Source organism: Mustela lutreola, chromosome 10, assembly GCF_030435805.1.
Source record: "Mustela lutreola isolate mMusLut2 chromosome 10, mMusLut2.pri, whole genome shotgun sequence".
Taxonomy (NCBI): Eukaryota; Metazoa; Chordata; class Mammalia; order Carnivora; family Mustelidae; genus Mustela; species Mustela lutreola.
The window spans coordinates 44827785-44843575 of NC_081299.1; the positions used below are offsets into that span (position 1 = coordinate 44827785).

Sequence of the window (15791 nt, forward strand, 5' to 3'; positions counted from 1 at the left end):
ATTCTGGCTTTTAGCTTGGAGGCAATTTCTGGATGAGGGTGTGGGAAAGAGAACCAAGAGAGAGACCAACATATATGTTATGTTGAAAAGGCCAAAATTTCTTTTGGGGAAAACTTTAACAGCTTGGCTTTGTGGGTTAGAATATAAAAAGAGAGAGCTAGGCAGAGAAAGAGCTCCAGAAATCTGCATATGAGTCCTTTTATGTCTTTGGCTAAATACCAATCCACATGCATAGGGAAAAACTCTATGAAACTGTGAAAAGTACATCTTTAGGAGAAAGTAGAATTACTGGGGACTTAGAAGCCAAACAATTTCCAGGGCTCACAAAGCATAAGTAATCATTGGAATTCTCAGCAGGTAGAGAAACCTCATTGAATACACAGGGGATTTAGAGTCATGCCTTATTAGTCATTAGTCATGCTTTATTAAACTAGCCAAAGAGGAAAGACTAATCTAGATTTGTCTTGGAAAAACATAATAAAACAAAACAAGCTTAAAAATAAGCTTCAGAATAATCAAGCCGTTTACCAAGTAACATAACTCTCTGTCAAAGTAAGTCAAATAGTCCTTAGAGAAATATAGCAAAATCCAGAATTCAACAATGTAAAATTTAAAATATCTAGCATCTAATCGAAGTAATTAGGTAATAGGGCCAGAGAAAAATCTGTCAATAGAAATAAACTCAGAAATAACACAGATGATAGAACTAGCAAACATGAATATTAAAAGAGCTCTTATGAGTTATGTTCAATATGCTCAAAGCATTGAAGAAAAACATGAACACTGTGAGGAAAGATATTTTTAAAAGAACCAAATGTAACTTCTAGAGATAAAAAATATAACATCCATAATAGAATTTTCACTGGATAGGTTTAGCAGAAAGTTAATTTTGTATTTCAGCATAATAAAACATTGTCAATTCTCAAGATTATTTGTCATCATGAGATAACACTACAATAGCTAAAATTTAAAAAGACTAATAATACCAAGTGTTGGTGAGAATGTATAATAATTAGAACTCCCTTAAATTACTGCTATTAATACAAAATGGTACAATGCTTTGGAAAAAATTTTGGTGGTTCCTTAAATACCTAAACATATTGTTACCATACAATATAGTAATTCCACTAAGGTATTTATCTATGAAAAATAAACATATCTGTCATAAAGACTTGTATATAATCACTCATAGAAACCTTGCTCTTCATAGCCCAAAATCTAGGTTGGGGGGGAAGTTACTAAAGATGCAAATACATAAACAAATTGTGGTGTATCCATAAAATGGAATACTAGTTAGCAGTACAAAATAATGAATAATGATAGAGGCAATAATATCGATGAATATCAAAAATATTATACTGAGTAAAAGAAGCCATACACAAGAGTATATACTGCATGATATCATTTATACAAAACTCTACAAACAAGTAAACTATTCTATAGTGACAGAAAGCAAGTCAGTGATTGCCAAAGGTTAGGTAAATGTGGGAAACTTGCAAGGTTTCTATGAGTGATTATATACACTAGTATATACAAAGCATTGTACCATTTTGTATTAATAGTAGTAATTGCAGGGGGTGATAGAAATATTTTATATCCCAATTGTTGCAGTGGTTACATGAGTGTGATTAAAACAAAGAAAATTATGTTGTTATACATCCAAGTTTATTTGGGACAGTCCCAGTATAATTATTACTAGTGTATATTTTTATTCTCAAAGTTATGACCCTAAGCATAATAAATAAAGACATGCAGCCAATAGAAAAGTAGACAGGAGATTTGAAGAGGTATTTCATGGTCAATAAGCATAGAAAAAGTAATCAAGGAAGTGTTCATTAATATCCCAATAAAATTCTATTGCATCATTAATATGGCTAAAATTAAAAAGACTGATAAGAGCAAATACTGCTGAAGTTATGCAGAAACTAAAACTCTCATGTACTGCTTGTAGATCAGTAAATTAAGGCAACTACTGATACTACCTGATACTACCTATTCAAACTGAATGGAAACATAGTCTAGACCCATCAATTCCTTTCTAGTCATACATAAATCTGAAATGCAAGAGTACATTAAAATTATTTGTGTAAGAATGTTTATCAAAACATTATTCATAATTGCCCCAAAATAGAAACAACCAAATGCCATAAACAGTCTAATGGGAACATAAATTGTGGATCATTCACATAGTGGAACATATTGTTTAGTAATGGTATGGGAAGCCAGGATAGGGATCATCTTTAGAAAGATGGGAGGAGGAAAAAAAGAGAGAAAGAAAGAAAGGAGGGAGGAGAAGTAACTGGGAAGAGGTATAGGGGTACTTCTAGGATAGAGATAACGTTCTATTCCCTGACCTGGGTTGTGCTTACATAGATATGTTCAGCTTACGATAATTAGTTGAACATTACATTTAAATATGTGTATCTTCTTCATGCATATTTTATACTCATGTAAAAGTTAAATTTAGAAACAGCATATCAGCATTAATACCCTTTATTTCTAATTGTGTTTGTTTGCTGTAAGTCTCTGTTCTTCTAGACCATATCATAAACCACAAAAATAATTCTCTTCAGAAAAAGTCCTATCTAAATCAGTTTCTGACATTATGTCTGGTTACCTGAAACAATCTTTATGATAAAGACAACTAGAAAAGTTGAATTAAATATGGATAAATATATTTTAATGCTTTACTGATACTTCTACATTTGTGTAGAATTGAATTACTTGGAGCTTTTACTAAGAACAATTATACAAGCTAAATAAATACAAAAATTAGCTGTTAAAAAGGCACCAGAAAACCCCTGAAAGTTTTGAAGACTTTGGAGACCAAAATCATGGAACAGAAAAACCACAGAGGAGTGGGGTGGTATCCTCCGTCTGATTTTCCTCTGAGGACATTCTCCAATTCTGGTTTGGGGGTAGGAGTCTAAAGATGTGGGTAAAACACCTTTGAAGGGCCAGAGGAACCAGCAGAACTTTGGGGAAACTCATTCTCAGTTTTCCTCTTGAGATATCTACCAAATTCTGAAACTAAACAAAAAACCCTTGAAAAGCAGACTGGAATCACAGGCCATTTTTCCTTGTTGAAAAGACCAAGAACAGAATTTAAGACCCACCAGGAAGAGAGACACTGGAGGAGGCACTAGGATTTTAGTTGAAAGTTCCAGGGAGATACGTCACAGGAACACAAGCCAACAAAGGTAGTTGTGCACTTTCCAAAATGGCACCCCAGTCTTGACTCAGATCCTGAGTCTGGATTCCGGACTGGATATTGGTAATCATTCCCTATTCTCTTTGCCTAGTACACAAATGGGGAACTATCTCTGGGGAAAAAAATATATTATTAATTGGAGCTAGTATAGTGTGTTATGCACAATTTCTGGCATTCAGTGAAAACTTATTAGACATGCTGTCAGATAGAACACTGGGTCTGAAAACCAGGGCTGGAAACAAAACAAGCAAATAAAACCCAAGACTCAGATGCATAGGTGATCCAGATACTGGAGTCAATCAGGCAAGGACATGAACTCTAACCAAACATATCCAAAATTACATAAAAAGATAAGTTCTGTGATAGAGAATTTTACCAAGACTCGGGTTCTGTAAATAGACCTCTGAGCTGTCAAAAATGAAGGAATGTGAAGATGTCAAACATGAAGGGAAAGTCACAGTCGCACTAAATATGGCTATCATTATGGATAAAAGGTTTGGGCAACATTCTGGTGGCATTAACTTTCCATTTTAACAATTATCCAATGGGTAAGATCAAGAGATTAAAGTTTGGGATATACTGTGGACTGACTTGTATCCCCCTAAATTCTTATGTTGAAGCCATGTCCCCTCAGTGTGACCATATTTGGAGGTAGGGCTTTTAGGAGGAAATGGAGGTTAAGTGAGGTCATAGGAAGAGGGCCCCAATCTGATATAATTGGTAGCCTTATAAGAATAGGAAAAGAGAGATCATTCTCTCTTCCTTATGTGCAGACAAGATGAGAAGGCAGTCTCATTCTTTCCTATAAGCCAGGAAGAATGTTTTCACCAGAAATCAGCCCTCAATTCACAATCAGAATTGTGAGAAAATAAATTTCTGTTGGTTAAACCTACCCAGTCTGTGGCATTTTGCTATAGTACGAAAGAGAAAGCTAATAGAAGGGGTAGGCAAATTTGGAAATTTAATGGAAATCCACACTAAATCTAAATAAAATTGCAAGTAAAGAAAAGCAAAAAAAAAAAAAAAAAAAAAAGAAAAGAAAAGCAAGGAAACTCTCCTGTGTTGATTCGATTCATAAACCAAAGGGAAAAAAGTCTTTCTAGAGACTGCGAATACAAGTCAATCTTCATACAGATTTTTCAGCCCAAATTGTAGCTACTTTGTAGTATAAAACACCTCATGAAGATAATTTAGTTTGAAATCGCCCTGAGTCATAGGGAACTAAAAACAATTAGCAGAACCACATCCAAATCCTCTCAGAAAAAATAAAACTTCATTCCATGCCACTAAGTACTCCTACAGAAAAAGTTCCAAGGAAAATGTACTTTAAGTAAAAGATAACAAAAACACAAGGAAACAAAGTACCAAGAATGAAAGTCAACACAAAAAATAGGTGGAAGAATAGGAGCTATAACAACTTCATGTATTGATTGGAATTATTCGATATTTATATAAAATAAGAATATTTTCCCCAAAATTAAAAAAGAGGCTTAAATATGAACTAGGTATAAGCAAATTGGGGTAAAAATGACCAAGCATATTTGGAAAAACACCAAAAATAACTCACAGAAATGGAAAATATAATTACTAAAATTAAACTTTCAATGACTGGTTAAAAGTCACATTATACACAACTGAGGAAATAATTAGTGGACTAGATGACAGAGCCAGAAACTTCCAAAATATGACCCAGAGAGACAAAAAAATAAATACAAAAGGAAAAAATATGAGGGATTATATACACAGACTATGTACTGAAAGGTCTAACATATGAATAATCAAAGTTCCAGAAAGAAACAACAGGAAAAAAAAGATGCAATTTATATAATGGCTGAGCACTTTTGAGAACTGTGGAGGAATCAGCCAATATATTTTTGGTAGAACAATAAATTTTGGCATGCATTTGGTATAACCTAATAAAGTTAAATATTATTATTTCCTACAACTCACTAACTTTCTCCAATGGTGTATATCTTAGACAAGTTCTTGCACATGTACACTGGGAGACCTGTAGACATACTACTGCTTATGGGGGGGGGCTGTTCATAATCATGTGTGATATATATTCATACAACAGAATACCATGCAACAGGAAAAATAAATGTATCATCAGCGATTAATCTTGAAACATTAAAAAGCAACTCAAAAGAACACATATCATATTATTCCATTTTGTAAAATGCAAAACCATAATCTTTATAGATATCTGTATACAAGATGGTCCCACAGAAAGACAATGCTCTATTATTATGGTATATCTACCCAATATTTGTTCCATAAACATATATACACACTCACTACACACCATGTACTATATATCCACACAGAATTATTCAAAAACTTGAGACCATACTATGTTTACATAGAGTAAAAAAACATATGTATACACACTATATGTAATATATATGTATGTATGTATATGTATTTGTGTTTGTGTGTGTATACACACACACACACACACACACACACACACACTTTTATAATCTGCTTGCTTGGGCACCTGGGTGGCTCAGTTGGTTAAGTAACTGCCTTCAGCTCAGTCATGATTGCAGAGTCCCAGGATTGAGTCCCACATGGGTCTCCCGGCTCCATGGGGAGTCTGCTTCTCTCTCTGACCTTTTACCTTCTCATGCTCTCTCTTACTGTCACTCTGTCAAATAAATAAATAAAATCTTTAAAAAAATAATCTGCTTGCTTCCCTTAGAATAAACTATAAACAGTTTCTCATGTCAAAAAAGTCTATGAATGGTTTTATTGTCCACACAAAATCTAGCATATGGATGTAACAAACTTAACTGATCCTCTACTATTGAACATTTAATTGATTCAAACATTCTTTCAAAATAAGTAGTATGCAATAATGCATACCTTACCCCAAATCTTTATATCACCGTTTATTTCAATATATATTGAAATAGCAGAATGGTTTGTTGAATGGTTATTATACTATGACTGCCACCAGAGAGATAAGGGTAATCATGTTTCTACTAGCTTTTCTAGATATTAAAACTCTATTTAATATTCTACCCATTTGATAAGTAAAAAATGGTATTGAGTTGTCTTAACGTATTCTCCTTTTCTTTCTAGTGAGATTGAAACTTTTCAGGTCTGTATGGGTCTTTCCTATCAGTTATTTTGTAAAGAGCTTGTGTATTTGTTTTGCTTGTTTGTGTATGTGACTTGTATATTTATCTTCTCTATTTTTCTTCTGGAAAGACTGCTTTTCAAAAAAACATCTGTGAAATCTGGGTGTGTATGTGGGCAGTTGCTGAAACTATTGTGCAACAGACTATTTTTTCCAGCATTGCATTTGGTCAGGACTCCATGCCAGGCAGATCATGGAATTGTCACTAGTTGTGTTGGTGCTGCTGCCTCCCCAAGCGCTCTCAACACTTGCTAAGCTATTCCATATGCCCCAGAGCCACTAAGCCCAGATGCTTTCTCCTGTCGTAGGTCAAGGATTGCCAGACTGCAAAAGGTGAGCCAAATCTTGCCTGTCACCTATTTTTGTAAGACCTGCAAATATTTTTAGAAATTTTGTATGACCTAGGGAAACATTTTATTTTATTTTTTGAAAAGACTTAGTTAGTTAGTTAGTTAGTTACAATAGAGAGAGAGAGGGAGAGGGAGACAGAGAGTGTGTAAGCATGCAGGAAGAGAGGGGCAGAGGGAGAGAGAAACTTTAGCAGACTCTCCATTGAGTATGGAGCCCTACATGTGGCTCTGGGACCCTGAGATCATGACCTGAGCGGAAACCAAGAATCTGTGCCACCCAGGCACCCCTAACAGGACACTTTAAATGTTTGGGGGGGAAAACCAAAAGAAGACTATTTCATGACATGAAAATTATATGTAATTCAATCTCAGTATCCATAAATAAAATGTTACTGGAACACAACTATGCACATTCATTTGCATATCAGCTATGGCTGCTTTCTGCTATAAGGGCAGAGGTGAGTTATTGGTACAGAGACCAATGGTAAGCAAAGCCTACCATTTTTATTATCTGGCCCTTTACAGAAAAAGTTTGCTGGCTGTTATTGTAAAGTGGTAGCTTTGAAATGCATTTAATACTCTAACTTGTCTATTCCCCACTGATAGCTCTCACCTAAGTTATGGCTGTTACTGGGACTTTGTCAGAATCTCTTTTCCTTACTGTAATGTTGGACATCTTTATCAGGGAGGATGGATTTGAGCATGTCTTCTTTTATTCCAACTCCTGAAATCCCTTGAGGTATCTAGAATATGAAAAGCATCCTCCTTTATTTTGACTTTAATGCACATTTTCATCCATTTTACATTTCTCTGCCCATTTAAATAGTGGTTTGGGAGACATAAATCTTCACTCAAATTACCTGCTTAGTCCAACTCATGGACTTTGAATGGGATTATAACCAGAGTTCACACCCCATAGGATTGACACGGATCCCCTCCCATCCCATGATAATCACTATTGTTTGAGAATTTGTTTGGGAATGGAAAACAATTTAGGAATCAATAATCTAAAATTTAAGTGAAAAAAAAATTAGTTGATACCCTGTTTTTTTCCCCAAGTTGATCTATTTCATAAGGGAGAAAGAAAAACATTTTAAAATCACTGGCTAGTAATTGCTTTCATTTCATTGAAAAATCCAACGATCAGCCTAAGGAAAAAAGAAACATTATGCTCTTGGTCCATGGCACTGACTTCCCACTGACTTCAGTAAAATGCAAGTTCTATAGATAGAGTAGTTGGTTCAAGGCAGAACCAGATCAAGGATCATGCCAGACTGAGGCTACCTGGCTTAACAATCTATAAGGAACACTAAAACAAGAACAAGAAAGAAACAACATCAAGAAAACTGAATCCAAAAGGGTTTATCTCAAAGAAAGCACTAAATGTATTAAGGGAATAATTTGATAAGCCATCTGGATCATTCTTGAGTAACAAAACATGGTTACTAAACTTTCTTCTAAGGGTAGTGGGTCCAATTTGCATCTGGACTATTGTTTTGCCAAGAGTTAGGAGAATTAATAGCTATAATACTCTTTCTCATCTTTCTCCCTCGCAGCTTTAAAGACATGTCTTTAAAATAGATACTTATATCTATTTGAGTGGGCAACAACTGTTGACCCACACACCATTCCAGTCTAGGGAAAGGAGATCTCCATACAAGTCTACTGAATGTGTCAGGGGCTTTAACAATGGGGAAAGGGTTTGATGTACTACTGTACCCCATAAGACCATCATACGAAATACTTAAAAGGTAATATTGTTCCTGAGGGATATTTAACAGTGTTACATGAGAAGAATCATGACATGGCCCAATGGGAAATCAATTTTCATTTTCACCCCTTTCTGCAAAATCAATATCTTTCATAACAAGGAGATCATAGGCAGGAAGGAAGTTACCTGCCAGGCAGATATACATTTAGAGGACAGACAAAAAAATGGATTCTGGGAGGTAATATGTAAATCACAAACCCAGCATTTTGAAAAACATGTGGAAGTGAAATTAAAGACGAAACTTAAAGTCAATCAAGTGCTGCTACAGGGAGTAGAAACTATCACCATGTATGTGTATGTGTGTTCATAGACATATACACAGATAGAGAAAGATAAAGAGACACAGATATAGACATAGTTATTTCATAATAACTAAAATCTAGCAAGATCTATAGACAGGAAGAGGATGAGGATCACAAAAACAAGAACCCACAAAAATTAGCATCCATATTGGACTGGAACGAGGACTATCTAATTTTTTAGTCAAGCTGGTTAATCCTGATCAATTAAGTGTGCAGAAAAAACCAGAAATTGATTTCAGAATTCCATTGAAAAGAGACAGAGATCTGAGAAAAAAGAGGTAGAGGCATTTAGAGTAAGAGATATATCTTTAGATTTGAGTTCATTGGTGGTACATTTTTTAAAAGTTTCACTCAAGTTTGATCAGCTATCTTTTAAAAAATATTTTCATTATCCTCATTATGTCCTAGGTCGAAAGATTCTGTAGAGAACAAATGTCACTTATAGGGTATTATTTAAACAAAGCTTGGTACATCTAGAGCCTAGATTCTCAATGTTTTGATGCTAGATCCTTTTTATGTGATTTCTGAGTGGACATGTCACATGTTTTACTGTGATATTATTGAGATTTAGCATTATATGTCCAAAATAATCACTATATACCTAGGAGAAAAAACAACTTTAAAAAAATGGTTTTTTCTCTTATGACTTAACACTTTGACTCTACTTAATATTCTATATCATTTTCTACCTACCTCCATGTTTTGCTCCAAAATCAGTTTCCACATTTCCACAGGTTCTAACGGGGTAATACATTTGTTAATAGTAAGATTACCACATGAGCCAACTGGACTGTGAAAATCGGGGTTATTTTGATTGTAGAAATATTTGGATCTTACTTCACATCTGCAAAACTTTCTGACATGTTAATATTTGGATAGCTTCTCATGACAGACCATGAAGACCCAACTCCATGAAGACATCAGACTCTGATATTTACAAGTTAGGGAACTCTAGGAAAGTTACTTGACACCTTGAATCTCAGTTTCTCCATCTGTAACATACCTAGCTCAAAGGATGGTCATGAGGATTAAACTAGATCTTCTCTGTGTGATACCTACCACATGCCCACCTGTTCACTGATGTTTCTTGCTAACTTACTCCCTAAAAAGACTGCTTCTTCAAATCCCTGAAACAGGGTTCTGACATGAAAGAATGAATTGCCTGGCAAGGTCAAGTTCTTTCTGGCTTTTACAACCTGTTTTCTGAAACCTCACATGGAGCCTTGAGAATTTGCTCAAATAAATAAATCCCATTTACCATGGATGAGTGACAGGATAATGTTGATCATTTACCTTTTCCTCTCTTGTAGACCATGGTCTCCAGGAGAGAGGCTATCACTATCTATTCCTTTCTATGTATCGAGCAAGTGGCTGCTGCACAATAAGTATTTACTGACTAAGTAAGAGCCATTTTCACCTTATTAATAGACGTTCCATGGCTGTTGATGTCTACTGAGCCTAGCATGCATTCTCTATACCCCCTTGAAACACTAAATATTAAATTACTGACCTATTCTTTCAGAGACTAGTGCTAGAGCCAGATTAGTTTTCCAAAATTCATCCAAGTCTTTCTGTGGCCAATTCTACCCTCTTTCCTCTTCTCATTGACCCCATGTTGCTAAAGCCACACATATCTTTTCATTTTTAAGATTTTTGTATTCATTTATTTGACAGACAGAGATCAAGTAGGCAGAGAGGCAGGCAGAGAGAGAGAGGGAGAAGCAGGCTCCCCGCTGAGCAGAGAGCCCGATGCGAGGCTCCACTCCAGGACCCTGAGATCATGACCTGAGCTGAAGGCAGAGGCTTAACCCATTGAGCCACCCAGGCGCCCCCACACATATCTTTAAACTAAGTTTATTTTCCTTTTTTTTAATAAAATAAAAAAATTTTTTTATAAAATAAAAAAAAAAGGACTTTATTTATTTGAGAGAGAGAGCAAGCATGAGCAAGGGAAGGGGCAGAGAGAAGAAGAAGCAGACTCCCCACTGAGCAGGGAGCCCAGTGCGGGGCTCCATCCCAGGACCCTGAGATCACGACCTGAGCTGAAGGCAGAAACTTAACTGACTGAGCCACCAAGGCACCACTAAACTGATTTTATTTTAAAGGCATCTCACTTATGCTCTTCACCATCTTTACCATGTAATTGAAGTATTTCTGTATGTAACCCCCCCAATATTAAGTAGAAAGTTCTTTGAGACTATGATTGGATCCTCATTTAAAGCAGTTTTTCAATAAATAATTAGTGGATTTTGACAATAATTTGGCTTGGGGCCCTCAGAGATATTATTCTCTCAGAAGTCACTGATAGATTAGTTCTGAAGTTAGAATTGATTTAGGAGGATTTAGGCCATTTGTGGACAGATGGAAGGGAAGGAGGATTTTAAGGAAAATTTCACAAGCAGAAGAGGAGTATTTGTACAAGATGTTAAGAAAAAAGAAAAGAAAAGAAAACATATTTCTGAGGTCAAATAAAACTGGGTTAAACAAGATTAAATAAATTATTTATTGCAGGACACCTCAAATCCTATCAAATGTCAAATCCTGTGCTATACTGGATTGTGAAATATGCAAAGTTTCCTAACATGTTTGACCATGAAAGCTTTTTTTGTTTGTGTTTTTTGGTCCCCCCCCCCCCCCCGAGATTCTAGAAGGATTAGTGGAAAATGCTGCTGTGGGTATGTATCCAGCTCATGATGGCTTCCTGTTGTCTGCTGGGGACAAGTCTTGAAAAGACTAATTAATTCCTTCTGAATGAAATCTTGTAATATCTCCCTTGACCCTTTGTCCTCTCAATTCGCCAAGCATTTTTTTATAGCTAATTAAGCCTTAGGCAAAGTCACTGCTCTAGAATCTTTCCTTCACGTTGTCTGGGTCAGAGCCCTGCCCCAGACTCAAGGTCTAACAGATGGGGACAATCCGTACTACTGAAAACATCACAGTTGCCATTATTCCCCACCTTCATCAACAGGCTTTGTAACTTTTGCTCAATCTAGCCTTACACCTTTAACCTCAACAGAATAATAAATTTCTGGCATTTTACCTGAAGGGTTACAGAGATGTTTTCATTTTCTCTGATTCACTTTTTCAACAAGTATATATTGAATGCCTACTATATGCCGGGCACTGTCTTAGGTGTTTGAGATACATCAATGGACAAAGATTGCTTTGGTACAGCCGACACTCTAGCTGAAGAATGGAGACAGGAAATAAAAATAAACCTTGTAAATAAGCAAATAAGTAGTTAAGTAGGTCATCAAGCATACATACTGTGGGAAAAACAAACCAGATAGTATACAGTAGGATGTCGGTTAAAACCATAAATAAGGTGGTCTTCTTGAGAAGACAGCATTTCAGGAAACTAAGAAGTTGACAGAATGAGACACAGGGGCCATTCCTTTACTGGAGAGACAGAAATATAATTTTAATATATTTTGGCAAGTGACAGAGCAAAGTTCAGGATGCCATGGGAATATGTGTCAGATAATCTGGATATTCTAATCTGGATATTCTGGGATGGCCTTTTGGAGGCTGTAATTCCTGACATGATTTTTAAAGGTGAACAAAAAAGAACACAAAGCTTGTCTTCTTTATTCCTGATAAATTGTCACCTAGATGACAAAGGGACAGCTAGATGAGTAAACTACTCTGGGAGCGTGATTTTAGGCAGAACTGTTCTAAATGTGACCCCCCTCATACAACAGTGAGAGAGGACTATCACCACTTACCGCCTCAGAGCTTCCATCTTTCCCATCTGATATCCAGAGTGAAGAAAAACAAAGTATTTGAAAATGCTTAAAAAATATACTACAGACATTATAGGAGCCTCGATCTTGCAGGTCGGCTTCTAAGGTGATCTCAAGTGACAGTTAATTTGTGAATCTAATATTTTTGCATGCTGTCCTTTCCCAGGGGAGCTGCCATTGGGGGAAAAAAAAAAAAAAAGCTGCCTAGTCAGAAGGAAAGGGAGAGAGAGCCAGACGTGGAATGTCTGCAGGCAGGCCTGCAAACGGGAGCAAGGGAGGAAGCAAATCTAGTAGTTTTCCATGTAGGTGGCCAACTCCTTGGCCTCAGCGTGTTACCAGTCCTGAGGCTGAAGCTAAATGCTTTGTCAGTGTCTGCCCCTCGTGAAAGAACCACCATGGTGGCCGCAGTGGCCACAGGCTTTGCTGAAAGCCAGCTGGGTCTCAGTGAAAAGAAAGGGCTGTGTCAGACCAAGTTGAGCCCAGCGATGCTCTGAGTGTCAGTCCAAACCTGGGAGCTCTCTGTTTTGCAGTCTGGAGACTCCTCTTGTCCTGAAAGCCTAACCTTCAATTTGAAAATGTTCTCAAAGCTTTCCTCAAAATGAAAATATTTGTTCAAATCCTCAGAATGCAATAAGAAAATATCCTTCTAGCAAAAGCAATGACTTAGCATTTTGGGGTTGGCACAAAAGCAGGAAAACATAGCACAGGGAATCACAGCCGGCTGGCTATTGGCTGGGTTTTGCTTCTAAGGATTAAATCGCCTTATGAACTTGGCTCAACTTCCCTCTTGATGGTTCTTGGATAGTATTCCTGAGACCTAATGTTTTTATGTGCCCTCATTTACTTGAAGTATCTTACAGAGACTCACAATATCAGAAAATAAAGAAGAGCAAGTTCCATAACCCCTTTACTCTTGAGATAGGGAAACTGAGGTCTGGAGAGGTTTTAGGACTTATATCCAAGGCCACATAATGAGTACCATAGCTGGGAACAAAACCCAGTCTCCTGACTCTTTCAACTACCACAGATTACCTCCCCCTCCTCCTAGAAATCAGTTTTCTCTTACTACCCTTTTATTCTTCAGTCACATGATGAAATTTGCATTCACGCTAGTAATGCTCTTGGCTCAAACTCCAGGAAAACTATTCTCCAGTGTGTACTCTTTAGGGAAACAACATATGAATGAGACACTAGGTGGTCTAAAAGAGGAACTGTAAATGATGACACTTCTTCCAAGTTCTCAGCCTTACAGAGTACTAAAGCCAGCTTGCTTAACCTGTTTCCATATTTACAAAATAAGGACGATCTGTTTCCATTTAGTGGTTACTGTGTGAAGGATTTGAAATCAATGATGGGGTGAGTGGCTTTGGGAGCTGGGAAAAAAAGAGAAGTGTCTGCCCCCTCCCTGTTTTGCTGTTAGTAGGAATAATAATGCTATACTCTACTAGACCCTTCCCCACATTAAAATCCCACTTCCCTCCTTTCCTTGTACAGTTAAGCCCACTCCTGCTTATACAACATGAAGAAGCCATCTTATTTTCAAACCAGGTCCCTGGATTGTGCGATGTTCTCTATGCCACTTAATTCTGTCATTCAACAGACATCTGCATACTGGAGGACTGTGTGAAGTGCTGAGGTCACAAATGGTTTCTTATTCAACATTCACTCAACAAAGACTGGATTGAATCCGTGTCTCCCACATAGGAATTTCTGCGGGGTACTGAGAATACAAAGTTAGTTAAGATGGAAACATGACCTCAAGAAGCATATCCCTAGTGGAAGATGAAAAGATGAATAAATAATATTTAAATAAACTTAATTTATGTCAATAATTATATTGTCACATTTTCCTCTAATAAAAATATGCATGTTATCTAACGTTATCTCAAGTTTCTCCTGAGCATTTGAGCATCAAATGCCGTATTTACAAAACAGAAGGAAGGAAGCTATGATATTAACCTGGATGGTGTTATCCTCATTCTTTTCCTACAGTTTCTACAACACTGGATGAAGAACCACTGCTTTTCAAGCTGCTGCTAACACTCGAGCCTCATTCTTAACCCTGCAGTCCTCCTAACATCTGAAGCTCTGCGATGTTATCTTGCTATTTTATCCACTTTATAGATAGAACTACTAGTTTATCTACTTTCATGACCTCTGAAACATCCCCTCCGAGCTTGGAAGGACATATATCTATAGTATCTGTCACCATGACCTATGGATGATACCATGTTCCACCTGCCAGGGAGGGTCCTTTTAACTTCCTCCATGCTCTTTGCAGTCAACGAGGCTACACAGAACTGGATTCTAGAATATGAGGTAGCCTCCAAAAAGGTGTGGACCTGGGAGATGGTAGCATGAGTGTGCTTTAGGAACATTGACAGTTCCCTTTAGGATTCAGAATTTTTCCTTCCCCATGCAAATATTAAACAAAGCAATAACAGGAAAAGGGAAATAGGAAAGAAGATGTGGGCAACTACATCTGGTGTTGTGCATTTCATCACTGTGCAGTAAAGAACTTCTAATCCTATAGACTTGCTTTTAATAGAAACCAGATACCTTTAAGGTTTTATCTGTGAGGACATCTTCCAGCATCATAAGAAAATCTCCTACATAACAAGAGACAGGGAGGCAGTAGACTCTGAGCAATGGACTGGTGTTCGCCACAACAAAATAGCTTTAAGACTTAGAAGTCTGGATTTTCAAAAGCCAAGTGGGAGTATTTATGAAGGCACGAGAGGGATAAGAGCAGGACAGACAGCAAGAGCATTCAGCATGAATGTGAATGTCTCCAAAGCCAGACGGTGGGAGAACAGAGTCAGAGATCACATGGTCGAAAAAACCTAGTCCATACTGTTTTGTTAAGAGGTTGAAGTTCCCTAGGCAGACACTACGAGGTAGCTGGACTGTGTGTTGTTTTCCATACCATGTAAATGTGACCCTAGAACCAAAGCAATTTTTCTACTTTTAGACACATCCTTGTAGAACAGGAGTCTAACAGGAAATCATGACTCTTAGACTCTCTTAGTTTTGGCACTTCCAGAAGCAGACCCTCCAGATAAGGATTTGAGTACAAAGGTTTGTTTGGGTTGTGCGGACAACAATGGTAGATAGATAAACGGAGAAGAAAAATAGGGCTAGGGAGGTCAATAAATGTGTATTATTTTGGTCAATAAAGGTGTATTTTACTATGACCACTTTATTGTGGTCAATAAAGGTGTATGGTTAAGTCAGCTACCACATCAGAGAACTGAAGTTTAACCTCCTGG

General features: G+C 36.9%; 1 long non-coding RNA gene across 3 annotated transcripts in view; it reads right to left on the minus strand.

Annotated features, from left to right (window-relative positions):
- Positions 1–15791, minus strand: part of LOC131809425 (uncharacterized) — an 86600-nt gene that overhangs the window by 37687 nt on the left and 33122 nt on the right. Inside the window, exon 3 of one of the 3 annotated variants that reach the window (XR_009345166.1) lies at positions 7320–7449. The exons of the other annotated variants lie outside the window; for them this stretch is intronic. This is a non-coding gene — a long non-coding RNA (uncharacterized LOC131809425). The remainder of the gene's footprint in view (positions 1–7319; positions 7450–15791) is intronic. 3 annotated transcript variants of the gene reach the window in all.